We start from the raw sequence: 13318 nt of genomic DNA, 5'->3' as shown, positions 1-13318 counted from the left end.
CCCCCCCCCCCCCCCCCCCCCCCCCCCGGATTCTCACCTGGAGGAGATTGTCACCTGTGACAAGGGACTCGCACAGCTACACATACAGAGATGCACAGAGATATACACATGAGACCACAACATGCACATGCACACTAACACACACATTCACAAATGCAGTATCTCTTCTGTGAACACACGCACACACTTTATCTCCTACAGGCACTTAACAGTACACAGTTCCTGGCACACAGACTTATGCACACTCATTGCTTAACATGCACATCTGGACACACTTTTTCCCTGTGCATGTATGCATACACACACACACACACATGCCTTTACTTGCATGTGCATACACACTCATGCACACACCCATGTTCTGCGCACACACAGACACACACGTGTGCACGCATGCACACATGTCCATTCCTTCCCTTGGGTACACACACCCCTGCCCCCATGCCTTTACTTGCATGTGCTCACACACACATGCACCCATGCCCTGCACACACACACACACACACACACACACTTGCCCATGCCTTCCCTTGGGAACACACACACACACACACACACGCACACACACATGCCTTTACTTGCATGTGTGTGCATACACACACGCACACGCATGCCTATGCCCTGCACACACACACACATGTCCATGACTTCCCTTGGGTGTACACACACACACACACACCCCTATCTTTACTTGCATGTGCGCACAAGTGCATGCACACACACACATGCCCATGCCCTGAACACACACACACATATGCCCATGCCTTCTCATGGGTGCGCGCACACTCCCACCCTCTCCCCATGCCATCCCTTGCCCACACACCCAGCTGCACAGAGACTCCCTGTCCCCCTGACCCTCCACCTCTTCTCCAGGGACCGGAGCTCTCTGCTGGGGCTGGAGCAGCTCCTCCCAGCATGGCCTGGCCTGGATGCTGATAGTTCAGCATTGTGAGAGCCCATTTCACACCCTGCAGGGGCAGTGAGAACAGGGGGGACATAATGGGGTCTCCTCTTGCTGCTCTTCTTGCAGGCAGCTCACCCACCATGGCAGTCCCTTCTGCACACCCAGGCTCACGTAGCCCCAGGGAGCCGAGGGCCACACTCCCAGCTGGGCACAACCCAGGAGCTGAGTCCCACAAGGACCCTTGCCAAGTCTGGACTGTAGGTGCATCATATGCATGTGTGAATGCTGAGGGGGGTTAGGAACATGGGACTGGCCAAGAGCCAAGCGTGCTGGGACAGGTGGGGACACTGAGGCAGGGGAAAGTGTCTTGACTGAGGACACTCAGGAAGGCAGTGGCGGGGGGGGGCAAGGTGCCCTGTAGTGGACAGACACGGAATTACCTGTCCATTAGGGAATTTTCTCCCCTCTGGGACTGGCAGGGGCTATGTCAGGTGATCCCCGCAGCCGTGGAGTTCAACCCTGAAGGAGACTATGACAGTAGCTCACGTGTTTCCTCTGTAGATCTCAACCCACTTCGCAAAGTACCTCTGCCCCATGTCACTGTTGGGGAAACTGAGGCAGGGAGTGGAGAAGTAACTCACCCATGATCCCCTGGCAGGGCAGGGGCACACCTGGGAAGGGAACCCAGGTGTCCAGGGTCCAGAGAAAATGTAATGCCACTGCTAACAGGATATTAAACAGGTCTCAGGCTCTGATGGTTGCTTCAGCCACATGCAGGTCTGATGTGGTATGAGGTGTTGCTAGACACCAGGCTTAGTGTTACCCTGACGCAGCCGGTGGGTGAAGGCAGCTTTCCTGTCATTCCACACTAAGGGGCTGGGGTTTGAGGAACCATCAGAGTGCAACCTATGTCCCCTGGCCCATTTGTGCATTTGCAGGCCTTTCTCCCCTCCTGTCTCGTTGGTCTCCTCTCTAAACAGCCAACTCCAGCATGTGACAGCCTTCCCAGGCTGCTGGCAATGACCCCCTGCTATGCTAATGCTAGAGTGATGATGAATAAGGCGTAAAGAGAATGGGAAGACAGAGAGAGAGAGAGAGAGAGAGACAGGAGACAGATGCCATTGTCCTGAATGTCAGGTGGATGGATGGATAAATGGATAGGCAGATAGACAAAATAGACGAGTGTTACGGCTATAGATGAGTGGCTATGGAAGCAGTTACAGAGGAAGCTGAGCAGATAGATAGATAGATAGATAGATGAGTGTGTATAGACAGATGGTTGAGGTAAATAGTTGAATGGATGGATGGATGGATGGATGGATGAGTTACCAATATAGATGAGTGTATATGGATGTATGGAGATATATAGATGGATGGATAGATGGATGGGTTATGGATATAGATGAGTGTGTATGGATGGATGAATGGGGTAAACAGCTGGATGGATGGACAGATGGGCGGACAGATAGATAAGTAAGTATGGACAGATGGATGGCGGTGGGTAGCTAGCTAGCTAGAGGCATGGGTTATGGATATAGCTGAGTGTATATATATCCATGGAAGTAGGTAAATCGCTGGATGAGTGTTATGGATATAGGTGAGTGCACGTGAAGGCAGGCAGGCAGGCAGGCAGGCAGCGCAGTGTGTATGGGGATGGATGGAGGGAAGGAAGGAATCTGGGAGAGTGAAAGCCGGTGCTGGCGGCAGCAAGGGCAGAGGCTGTATCAAGCAGCCTTTCTCTGCGGCTCCATTCTCTCCCTTGGCACTCCCAGGCCATGAGCGAGGTGAGTGCCGAGCAAGTCTGCCATCTCCTGGCCACGTTTCCTTTGCTCAGGGCTGCTCCAGGGGCCAGGCAGCAGGGAGCAGGAACCGGGTGATGCTTTGCCAGAAGGATCCAAACAGCGAAGCAGGCCAGGTACCTGGGTCTGTTGGCAGGAAAACCCCTTGCACAGTCCTTGCACTGCGTGTGGGCTGGCAGGAGCTGCAGGGATGGAGACCAGCGGTGAAGCTGGTGGTGCCTGGCACTGGAGCTATGAGGCTTGGTGACAACAACCACATGAATGGTTTACAGGGCCAGGGCACCACATGCCTTGTGATGCCTGGAGCACTGGGAGCCAGGGGGAGGCCAGTGCATAAAGGCACTGGGAACACCACCAGCATCAGATCAGAGGCTCCCTCGCCCCAGCCTGGCAGACAGGACTGATCTGATGACCGTCCCAGGGACCCCAGGTAGGAAGCACCCCTTCTAACATGCTGTTGGCTGTCCCAGGTGGTCCACGGGTGGGAAGAAGAAGCAGGCTGGGTCCCAGCTCCTTTCTCAGCTGCTGCCTCAACAAACCTGTGCAACTCCCCATGTCTGAACTAGTCAAACCAGCTGCAAGTTGAATTGCAGGGACCTTTGTTCCTAGCTGGAGCTCTCCATGACTCCTCTGGGCTGGATTCAGAGCTCCGGGCTAATCCAGAGTCCCTCTGGATTCCAGTTAGAACTTGGTTCCCTCTTTCCTTTCCCCTTTCCCTTGGCAGTCAATGCTTTGAACCACTCAAGTGAGGGAGGAGAGCATGTCCTGTTGCCTATGTGCTTGCTCCCTCTGCTGGAACTATTCTGCATGTCCTAAGCCCCATACTGTCAACAGGGATTCTCCAGATGCTCGAAGGGTGCTGTGTGAGGTGGTGCTAGATGCCCTGCTAGGGGCTGCTATCCTGTTTTGGCTGGGGGGAAAGAGCAAAGCCCCTCAGTTCTGTATTCGTCTGCCATAGAGACCTTCCACACCGGCCCCCAGGACCAGGCAGCCATGTGCTAGGCGCTGCACATACGCAGACCAGAGGGATCGCCTGTGCCCACTGGAACGGAGGCTTGTGACACGATCTGCAGTCGCTGGAAGATACGGTGCCAGGTACTTCTTGCATTTCACCCCTTTCAGGCAGAGGGGACTGTATGTGGATCCTGCCAGCAGCATAGGTCCCCAGCCTGCCTGAAAGCTTGAGATTCGCCTGCCTAGGTCTGCAAAATGCTGTCTGACTCGAGGCTCATCCCCAGTGGCTGGCTCTGTGTGGGAAGCCAATCCCTCTACCTCCCACTCACCCAAGCACACAACTTCCATTCATCTTCAGGGCTCAGGTGTGAACCCCTCACCTGCTCACTTTTGTTCAACCTGTGTCTTTGCCCCCCACATGTAAGTTATTTGTACATACTCCTGGCTCCACAGTCCCAGGGCATCAGTGTCTTGCATTCGGTTGCCCTGCTCTGTACCCACCCATGCCCAGCTGTGGTATCAGACAGACTGTGGGGGTCAGATTCAACCCTGGCAGCCCAGAGGGATCTTAAGTACAGGTCTCCCACCCCCTCATGTGCCTGTGAAATAATGTGAACCATCCTACATGAGGCATAAACGCTGCTGTGCAGATGTTTCCTTCTCCCCAGCTCCTTGTGATGGGAAATCACAAGCGTGTGTTAGATATCAGTGACTTATACAGGGTGCTGGGGTGGTTCTCATAACCCATGTGAGTGCCAAGGATGTTGCAGCCACCCCAGGTGTTGCTGAAGCCCTAATAAGCCTCTGGTGTTTACAAGGGGCTCAGGGTTTGACTGGATTAAGGGAACGGATTTCACAACCCAGTAGGGCTGGGGTATTTGCTTATAAGCCTGGTGACAAGGAAGATTATCAGGTACCTTTCATCTACTCTGGACCTGCCAGACTTGGCCTCCTACCTTTTGTTTGTGTCTCCCTTCATTTAACTTCCTGGATCTGTTAAGCTTTCCCGACAGTTTGCCCTTCTCATTCTGAAGGCAGGCAGGAGGCAGGGTAGATTGGCGCCTTGTAGACTAACTAAATCAGAGGTGCAGTGTATTGCAGTGGCTCAGGGGCTCTGTCACAGAGCTGCACTGGGTTCAGCTTGGTGCATGGGCTGCAGGAGGGAGTTTGAGCTCACTCAGGGCTGCCTACGTGTCAGGGAGCCGTGAGCTTGCTGCAAGCTTGCTCCTACCTCCCTCTAGACTCCGAGACTGTGTGCACCAGCAGGAGGTGCCACTGCAGGAATACCCCAGTTAGGGCCGTACTGGTCATGCCAGGGGGGAAGTGGCACTGGGCAGAAAGCAGCTCCATGATTTTTCTTCTGCATACATTGCAGAACGGGAGTGAGGGAGTCAGCTGGACTTCCCCAGGGGAGCAGGAGCTGTAACTACCCCCCAACACAGAGCTCAGCTAACCTGGTTCAAGAAGCAGCATCCAGTCTGGTCCAGACAGATCCCAGGTGAGTTCTGGGGGACAGGCTCCTTCCTGGAGCAGGTTTGGGGCTGAAATCAGGGGCTGCAAGTGCAAATGAATTTAAACCTCATTGCAAGCAAAAGCATGGGTCTATTAGCCCCAGGCTGGGCATGCTCCTGGCTGGGGAAACCATCTCAGTGTAACAGGCTTGTCTCCATAACAGGCCAGCTGCCTCGCTGGTCTCTGCCATGGGCAAACTTTACACTGTTTCCTTCCCATCCAGTTTGGAGTCAGCAGCTGTGGTGATCCCACTGGTGTCAGCACTTAAAGCCTGACCCTTCCCGTTGATGCTTTCTCAGTTCCTCTCCTAGCTCTCCTCACAGGCCTCCAAAAAACTGCTTATTGGGCAATACTAGGCTGGCAGCCCTGTGCCCACTACCGGGCTCTGGGTGAATGTGTTTGAAAGCTGGGGTCTCATCCCTCTCCCATTTGAGCCAGTTTGGGCAGAGATGTAGCAAGCATGGATGCCCGCCTTCCAGGCCCAGGGCTGAGAGGGGAGTAAGATCCAGTGCTTACAGCATTAGAGGGGTGTTAGGGATTCCTGCATTTCCTTCCTGACTTGCCTGTTGATCCAGTCACTTCCTCTTGGCCTCTGCTCCTCTGTTATTAAACCAGGGGCAATAATAACTCCCCACCCCTGCGGAGGGTGTGAGCTGGGGAAGCGCTTGAGGGGGGGCCCTGGGCCATTGATGGGAAATCTTCCAGCAAAAGTTTCCCCCGTGCAGGGTGGATGCGCAGCTAGCTTAGCTCTGAGCTGGCCAGCGCAGGGGCGGGGAGAGGTCTGGCTCCGAACTGCAGTACAGCGTGTGGGACATATCACGCCTCTACCCCATGCTGAGCTCCCCAGGTTGTGAACAGGGGGATCTGGCGTGTCCAAGTGCCCGGAGACTGTCGCTCCTTCCCTCTCTGCATCTGCCCAACAGGGAAACGACATCCTGCCTGCAGAGCCACAGATGCCACCTCAACTCCGCTGACCCCGTGTTGAGCAAGCCCGGAGGAAGCCGGCTGCTCCGGGCGCTGCTCTGATTCCACGCAGGTAAGAGCTGCTCCGCAGGTAAGGGCTGAGCATGGTTCACTGATTGCCCCGGTACGGGCCGGGGACTGGCTGGCTAAGCAGCAGCTCTGCAGACAAGGACCTGGGGCTGACAGTGGACAAGAAGCTGAATAGGAGCCAGCAGTGTACCCTTGTTGCCCAGAAGGCTAACGGCATATTGGGCTGCATTGGCAGGACGGTTGCCAGCAGATCCAGGGAGTTGATTATTTCCCTCTAATCATCACTGATGAGCCCACATCTGGAGTCCTGTGTCCAGTTTTGGGCCGCTCACTGCAGAAAGGAGGTGGACACACTGGAGAGACTCCAGCAGAGGGCAAGGGAAATGGTTCAGCGGCTGGGGGACACGACTTGTGAGGAGAGGATGAGGGAACTGGGCCGATTTAATCTGGAGAGGAGAAGACAGAGTGGGGATTTAATAGCAGCCTTCAACTCCCTGCAGAGTGGTTACAAAGAGGATGGAGCTGGGCTGTTCTCAGCGGGGGCAGATGACAGAGCAAGGAGCAACGGTCTCAAGTTGCAGCAAGGGAAGTTGAGGTTAGATATTATGAAAAACTTCCTCACTAGGAGGGCAGTAAAACACTGGAACAGGTTACTCAGAGAGGTGGGGCAATCTCCATCCTTGGAGGTTTTTAAGCCCTGGCTGGACAAACTCTTGCCTGGGATGATGCAGTTGGGGATGATCCTGCTGTGAGCAGGGGTTGGACTAGATGTGACCTCCCGAGGTCCCTTCCCACCCTCATTTTCTATGATTTGAAGATTCGCTCTAGCCTGGCACGCGGCTGCCCTGGCACCACAGGCTCATATTTGCATTGTAGGTATTTGCACAAGTGAATATTAAATTTGGTGGCATCACTTCTATAAGTTTGGTCAGACTTTCAGGTAACTACATGTAACCACATATAAAAAGTTACTTGTATGTAGTATACTATAGTTACTTTTTCTTCCTGTACATTACCTCTTCACTTAAAGCCATGTTCCTTATTCTGGCATGCCTGTGGGTATCAGGGGGGGGGGTGGGACTTTATGTCAAGGAGCACTACACATCCTCTGCCAGCAGTATGGGGTCAGGGGAAGGGCGAGCTGAAGTGCTCTGGGTCAAGATCCAGGGGGGGCAAGGCGAGAGGGATTTGACGGTGGGGGTCTATTACAGACCCCCCAATCAGGAGGAGGAGCTGGACAGGGAATTTTCAGGCCAGCTTGCGGAGACACTAAAAGCAAGGGATGTAGTTGTCATGGGCGATTTTAATTACCCGGACATCTGCTGGGAGGAGCAGTCAGCCGGGACGGACCGCTCCAGGAGGTTCTTGGCCGAGTTGCAGGACCTCCACTTGATTCAGGAGGTGCACAGTCCCACCAGAGGAGATGCTCTGCTGGACCTGGTCCTGGCCGCAGGCGACGACCTGGTAAGAGGCCTCCAGGTTCTTGACCACCTGGGCAATAGTGATCATCGCGTGCTGGAATTCACCATCCAGCGTAGAGTGTCAAGGGCCCGCAGCAAGGTGGTGGCCCTAGACTTCAGGAGGGCCAACTTCAGTGAGATGAGGAGATTAGTGGGAGAGGAACTGGGGTCCTTGAGGGCAGAGGAACTCAGCGTCCAAGAGGAGTGGTCGTTCCTTAAGGAAACGATACTCGGGGCCCAAGGGGTGTCCATCCCGACAAGAAGCAAGGCGGGCAGGAGTGTCCAAAAGCCCCCCTGGCTCACCAAGGGTGTCCGGGAATGCCTGCTTGCCAAAAGGGTGGCGTACGCCCGGTGGAAGGGGGGTGTAATCTCCAAAGAGGAGTATACCTCCTCTGCTCGGGCCTGCAGGCGGGCTGTTAGGAAGGCCAAGGCGGAGATAGAGCTCGGATTAGCGTCCAGGATTAAGGATAACAAAAAGTCCTTTTTCAAATATATTGGGAGGATGAAGAAGGCGCCGGGTAATGTGGGGCCCCTGCAGGATATGCGGGGCAATCTGGTGGTTGCGTCAGAGGATAAAGCGGACCTCTTTAACCAATTCTTCACCTCCGTTTTCTTGTGCAGGGACCGGGACTTCCCTGCTGTGATAGAAGCCGGACGCGAGGGGATCGCCTTCAGACCTCAGGTTGGGGAGGACCGGGTTAGAGAGCTTCTGGAGGGGCTGGACGCGTTCAAGTCAGCGGGTCCGGATGCTCTCCACCCCAGGGTGCTGAGGGAGCTGGCTGGGGTTATTGCAGGGCCCCTGGCACGGCTCTACGAGCGATCGTGGTGCTTGGGCCAGGTGCCAGACGATTGGAAGGTAGCTAATGTGGTCCCCATCTTCAAAAAAGGGAAAAGGGAGGACCCGGGCAATTATAGGCCCGTCAGTCTTACCTCAATCCTGGGGAAGCTCTTTGAGAAGATCATCAAGGAGCACATTTGTGATGGGCCGGCATCCGAGATGATGCTCAGGGGCAATCAGCATGGATTTATTAGGGGGAGATCATGTCAGACCAACCTGATTGCCTTTTATGATCAGGTCACAAAGGCCATGGATGCAGGTGTCGCGGTGGATGTAGTCTTTCTGGACTTCAGCAAGGCCTTTGACACCGTCTCTCACCCCATCCTAATTAATAAACTAGGCGACTGTGGCATAGATGCCTACACAGTCAGATGGATTGCAGATTGGCTGAAGGGTCGCACTCAGAGGGTGGTGGTGGATGGATCATACTCGACTTGGGGGGAGGTGGGTAGTGGAGTCCCCCAGGGCTCGGTCCTGGGGCCTGCGCTGTTCAATTTCTTCATCAGCGATCTTGATGTTGGGGTGGAGAGCAACCTGTTTAAATTCGCTGATGACACCAAAATTTGGGGGGAGGTGAGCACGCTAGCAGGGAGAGAGAGATTGCAGAAGGATCTGGATAGGTTACAGGGGTGGGCAGACAGGAACAGGATGCGTTTCAATACGGACAAGTGCAGGGTGCTGCACTTGGGTAGTAGGAACCAGCAGCACACTTATAAGATGGGGAGCTCCCTACTTGAGAGCACGGAGGCGGAAAGGGATCTTGGTGTCATTATTGACTCCAAGATGAACATGGGCCGACAATGCGAGGTCATGGTTGGCAGGGCTAACCGGACCTTGTCGTGCATCCACAGGTGCATCTCGAGTAGAGCCAGGGAGGTGATCCTCCCCCTCTATGCGACGCTGGTCAGGCCGCAGCTGGAGTATTGTGTCCAGTTCTGTGCGCCCCATTTCAGGAGGGATGTGGACAACATGGAGAGGGTCCAGAGGAGGGCCACCCGCATGATCCGGGGACAACAGGGCAGACCCTACAGTGAGAGACTGCGGGACTTGAACCTATTCAGCCTCCACAAGAGAAGGCTGAGGGGGGACCTGGTGACCGTCTATAAACTCACTAGGGGGAACCAGAAGGGTTTGGGGGAGACGCTGTTTCCCCTAGCCCCTGCTGGCATAACAAGGAATAATGGGCACAAGTTGATGGAGAGGAGGTACAGATTGGACATCCGAAAAAACTACTTCACAGTTAGGGCGGCTAGGAGCTGGAACCAACTTCCAAGGGAGGTGGTGCTGGCCCCTACCCTGGGGATCTTTAAGAAGAGGCTGGATACTTACCTGGCTGGACTCATTTGAGTCCCGTTTTTGTTTTTAGGGTGAGTGGTTTTGTTTGTGTTTTTGGGTTGTTCTCCCGCCCTGGCGGGGGGGCGGGCTAGAAGATCTATTAGGTCCCTTCCGACCCTGAAACTATGAAACTATGAAACTATGAAACCCCTTGGATGTGTTGCTCTGCGGGTTTACAAGCCTTTTGCTTGATGGATTTTTTTTTTTTCTCAGAACAAACATGTTTGTTTTGGCTCTTGTTCCTGGGCAAGCGACTCTGTGGGGAGCTCAAACGGACTGCGGGGAAGGAAAGGGAGAAAAGAAAAATGTGGCTGGTCTGATTTTAGCCTGCGCACTTCCTGTATTTGTGCTGCTGAGAAAGCCAAGGGCAGGGGGTTGAGGCAGAGCAGGGTTCAATTCCCACCTCTGCCACAGCCCCCCCCATGTGTGTCCCCAGGCAAGTCCCTTAGCCTCTCTGAGGAGTTGGCCTCCCTCATCTCTCAGCCCTGACCTGCCTACCTGGGAGGGAGTGATCAGCGGGTGGCAAGTGGCTGCAGAGTACACTGACCTCTCACGAGGGCTTGTGACCAGCCTGGTTTCTGTGGTGCTGGCCTTAACACGTGGCCTGCTTCCTTTTCCTACGTGTGCGTGTGCCAATTGCTTCCTCTCTCCAAGCCTCTGCGTCTCCTTCCATCCTCTGCCCTTTGCAGAGCTCTTGCCTGCTGTGGCTCAGGGCACTACAGGGCTCCAATTTGGGTCCAGGTGCCACCATAATCCTGCTAGTGGCAGGACCCAGGTGTCCTGACTCCCAAACTGGTATCCTCCCCACTGGACCGTGTTGCTCTCAGGAGCCCAGAATGGCCCTGTGGGATTGCCTTTGTCCCTGGGGTAGGATCCTGACTTCGGTAGTTGCTAGGGGGTCCAGCTACTGTTGGTTATGAGTGGGCTGGGACTGGTCCATCCGTAGCTGCACAGCTGGGTTCCCTTCCTGTCTCCTTGCTATTGCTAAACAATACCCCCCAAAAAAAGCATCTCCCCTGCCTGGCCTGAGAGGTGAGGAGCTGTTGGAGCAGCGATGGGGACCGTTGAACCTGTCCGGGCTCCCTGCTTGCAGAGGCAGCATCTGAGTAACCTGGAGGGGCAGTGGGGAGCCCAGATTGCTGTTTCAGGACCAGGATCTCACGTTAATAGGCTGGAATTGGTGGTTTTTGTCAGGTCCTTCTCTCCCATCCTCCCTAATGGTGAAACCCATTCAGATCAAGGATCTGATGTGTCAGGGATCAGATAAGTCAACCGGGTGGACCCCAAGAGGCAGTGAACTTGGAAAGGGCCCTTGTTTTGCAGCTGTTCCTTTTTTTTCTTAAGTGAGGAAACTGAGGCATGGGGGCACAGCTTGATTGGGAGCCAGGCTGCTCATTGGTGTCAGTACTGGGATTAGACAGAAGCACCTGGGACCTCTGAGTTGTGGTGCTACGTAATATCACCACCTGATCATCCTCTTGCATCACAGAGGAGTTGAACCTGGGACCCGCAGGGACTGAGGGCCAGCAGGTTGGGGTCTTGTTCCTTGAGAAGCTGCCTGCACCCTGTTCCACAGAGCCTAAATCCAGCCCTGACAAGGCAGTCCTTTCCCAGGAGCTCATGGCCCAGCTGTGGCTATGGGACAGGGCTGTGTGCGTCCCCGGTGAGAGGGTGAACACACACACACATGCAGTGTGGCAGGACATGCCCCTTGGCATGTTTGCACAGCCCTCTTATCTGGGAGCCTTGTAAAACCCCAGGAAGATAAGCCTGGAAGCAGCTGACTTCCTGGCTCGGGAAGATAAGAAGGTAGACTAAGGCAAGGATGATGACACTGGAAACCATCTGATGCCAAAAATCATTGTGGGCTTCAAGGGAGTGAGGAGGGCTCCTCTTCTGGGGTTTCTCCCCTCACCCCAGGTTGCCAGGCTGCAAGCCCAGAAGGTCCCCAGGACCTGGGACCCAGGACCCGTGCGGGGCTTCACCTGTTTGGAAACCTACCAAGATGGTTGTTCTGGCATGATCAGGCTGCAGTGCCCATCCCGAGGTGAGTAACATCTCCTCCAGGCCTCAGTCGGTTGCAGCATTGGGGAGCTTCTACCACCATTCAGCGCAGGTGTCCGTGTGGGTGCAAGGGTGGAGGTCACACGGCAGCAAGGCTAAATGAATGCAGGCAGGGCCTGCAGTGACCCATCCCTGCCCTGGAGGAAACACTGGCCTGAGATCAGAGGGGCTCTCACCTCGACTTCACTCCTGAACCAGCTGAAGCGGCCACTCAGGGCCGTTCCTCATAGTGATGGAGGTTTCTTTGTGCTGGTGCCTGTGAGGACCAAGCTGAGACCTGCTGCACTCATTGCATGCCAGCTCCTGACTGTGAAGGGGGACCGGGCACTTAACAGCTCCAGCATAAACCAGTTTTATGCAGAAGCTCACATTACCCCAGTGAGACCTGGTGGAAGCTGGCATCAGCCATGGCCCATGACTCTGAGTGGTTCCTGAACATCCTGACCTGCCTTGTGGGGCCCAGATACACTCCCTCGCCTGATCTAGATCTGGATCAGCAGTGCACGCACTCGCCTTTTCTATAACTGGATCATCTGGCTTGCAGGGAGGGGAGGACAGCCACACTGGGACTGTGCCACCCTGCTGAATCCACCTGGGACCCACGGCTAAATCAGCGGACTTCTCTCTGCTCCGTTTGGCCTATAACCTCCCTGATCCGGCAACCCACTGGCAGACACCTAGGACCAGGGGCACAGTTCTCTGCCATGCACCAGGCTGCTCTGATGGTCCTCAGCTCCCACAATGCCTGACTCAGCCAAGATCTAAACAGCTGCTTCTGCCTGGGCATCTCGTGGCACGACGCAATCCAGGGCACCGGAGCGAGGGATGATCAGCATTTTCAAGCAGTGTGGGCGGGATCAACTCTAGTTTTACAGCTTCCCTAGACAGCTTCCTCTCTGTTTTGTGAGCAGACTGAGTGCGGAGAGCTCTGCACCCTGCTGTAACCTGGTGGGCTTGTTCTGGGTTCAGTCTGGGTGTGCAGGAGGGGAAGGGAGCTGGCTTCACTTATAGGTGTTACAGTGTCCTCCCCAAGGGATGGGCAAACAGCAGATTTTTCTTGTTGCCAGCTGGAGTGGTTGATTTTATAGCTTCCGAGCCCTTGCCAGGTGAGCTGGGCAGGGGCTGGGCTTGGCTTTGGAACAATTGGGTTTTTCTTTGCATTGCAGTCTTAGTGTCTCCAGCCAGGTGTGAACGCCAGGACCCAGGGGTGCAGCATGGGGTGAGAGTGGGGCCAGCTGAGGCCCCACGGAGCTCCTGGCACTGGGCAGAGCCAGCTGCTGCACGAGGTCTTCAAGGACTCGCTAAGAGACACTGGAGGGATTTCACGTGAGGCCCGACGGGCCGAGGGATTCAGGGAAGCTGAGACCGAGCGGGACAGGATTTCAACCCCAGCTGCATCATGGATGATGTCCCTGAAGAACTGCCTTCTTTGGAAGAGTTGATGCAAGCCACAAGGTTG

The 13318-nt window shown here is 55.0% G+C and overlaps 1 protein-coding gene across 3 annotated transcripts in view; it reads left to right on the top strand.

Annotated features, from left to right (window-relative positions):
• The window catches only part of LOC102384063 (toll-like receptor 2), a 23674-nt gene that overhangs the window by 1879 nt on the left and 8477 nt on the right, over nt 1–13318 (top strand). The window contains exons 2-4 of one of the 3 annotated variants that reach the window (XM_025215299.1): nt 3662–3798; nt 5033–5155; nt 6093–6205. The gene's annotated coding sequence lies outside the window, so the exon portion shown is untranslated. Of the gene's footprint in view, nt 1–3661; nt 3799–5032; nt 5156–6092; nt 6206–11770; nt 11843–12522; nt 13315–13318 lie in introns of those variants that run through there. The other 2 variants (XM_025215300.1, XM_006033493.3) reach the window with 2 other exon arrangements.

Source organism: Alligator sinensis, unplaced genomic scaffold, assembly GCF_000455745.1.
Source record: "Alligator sinensis unplaced genomic scaffold, ASM45574v1 scaffold735_1, whole genome shotgun sequence".
Classification (NCBI taxonomy): domain Eukaryota; kingdom Metazoa; phylum Chordata; order Crocodylia; family Alligatoridae; genus Alligator; species Alligator sinensis.
The sequence above is the reverse complement of the archived record's forward strand: the minus strand, read 5'-3'. Positions and strand labels throughout refer to the sequence as shown.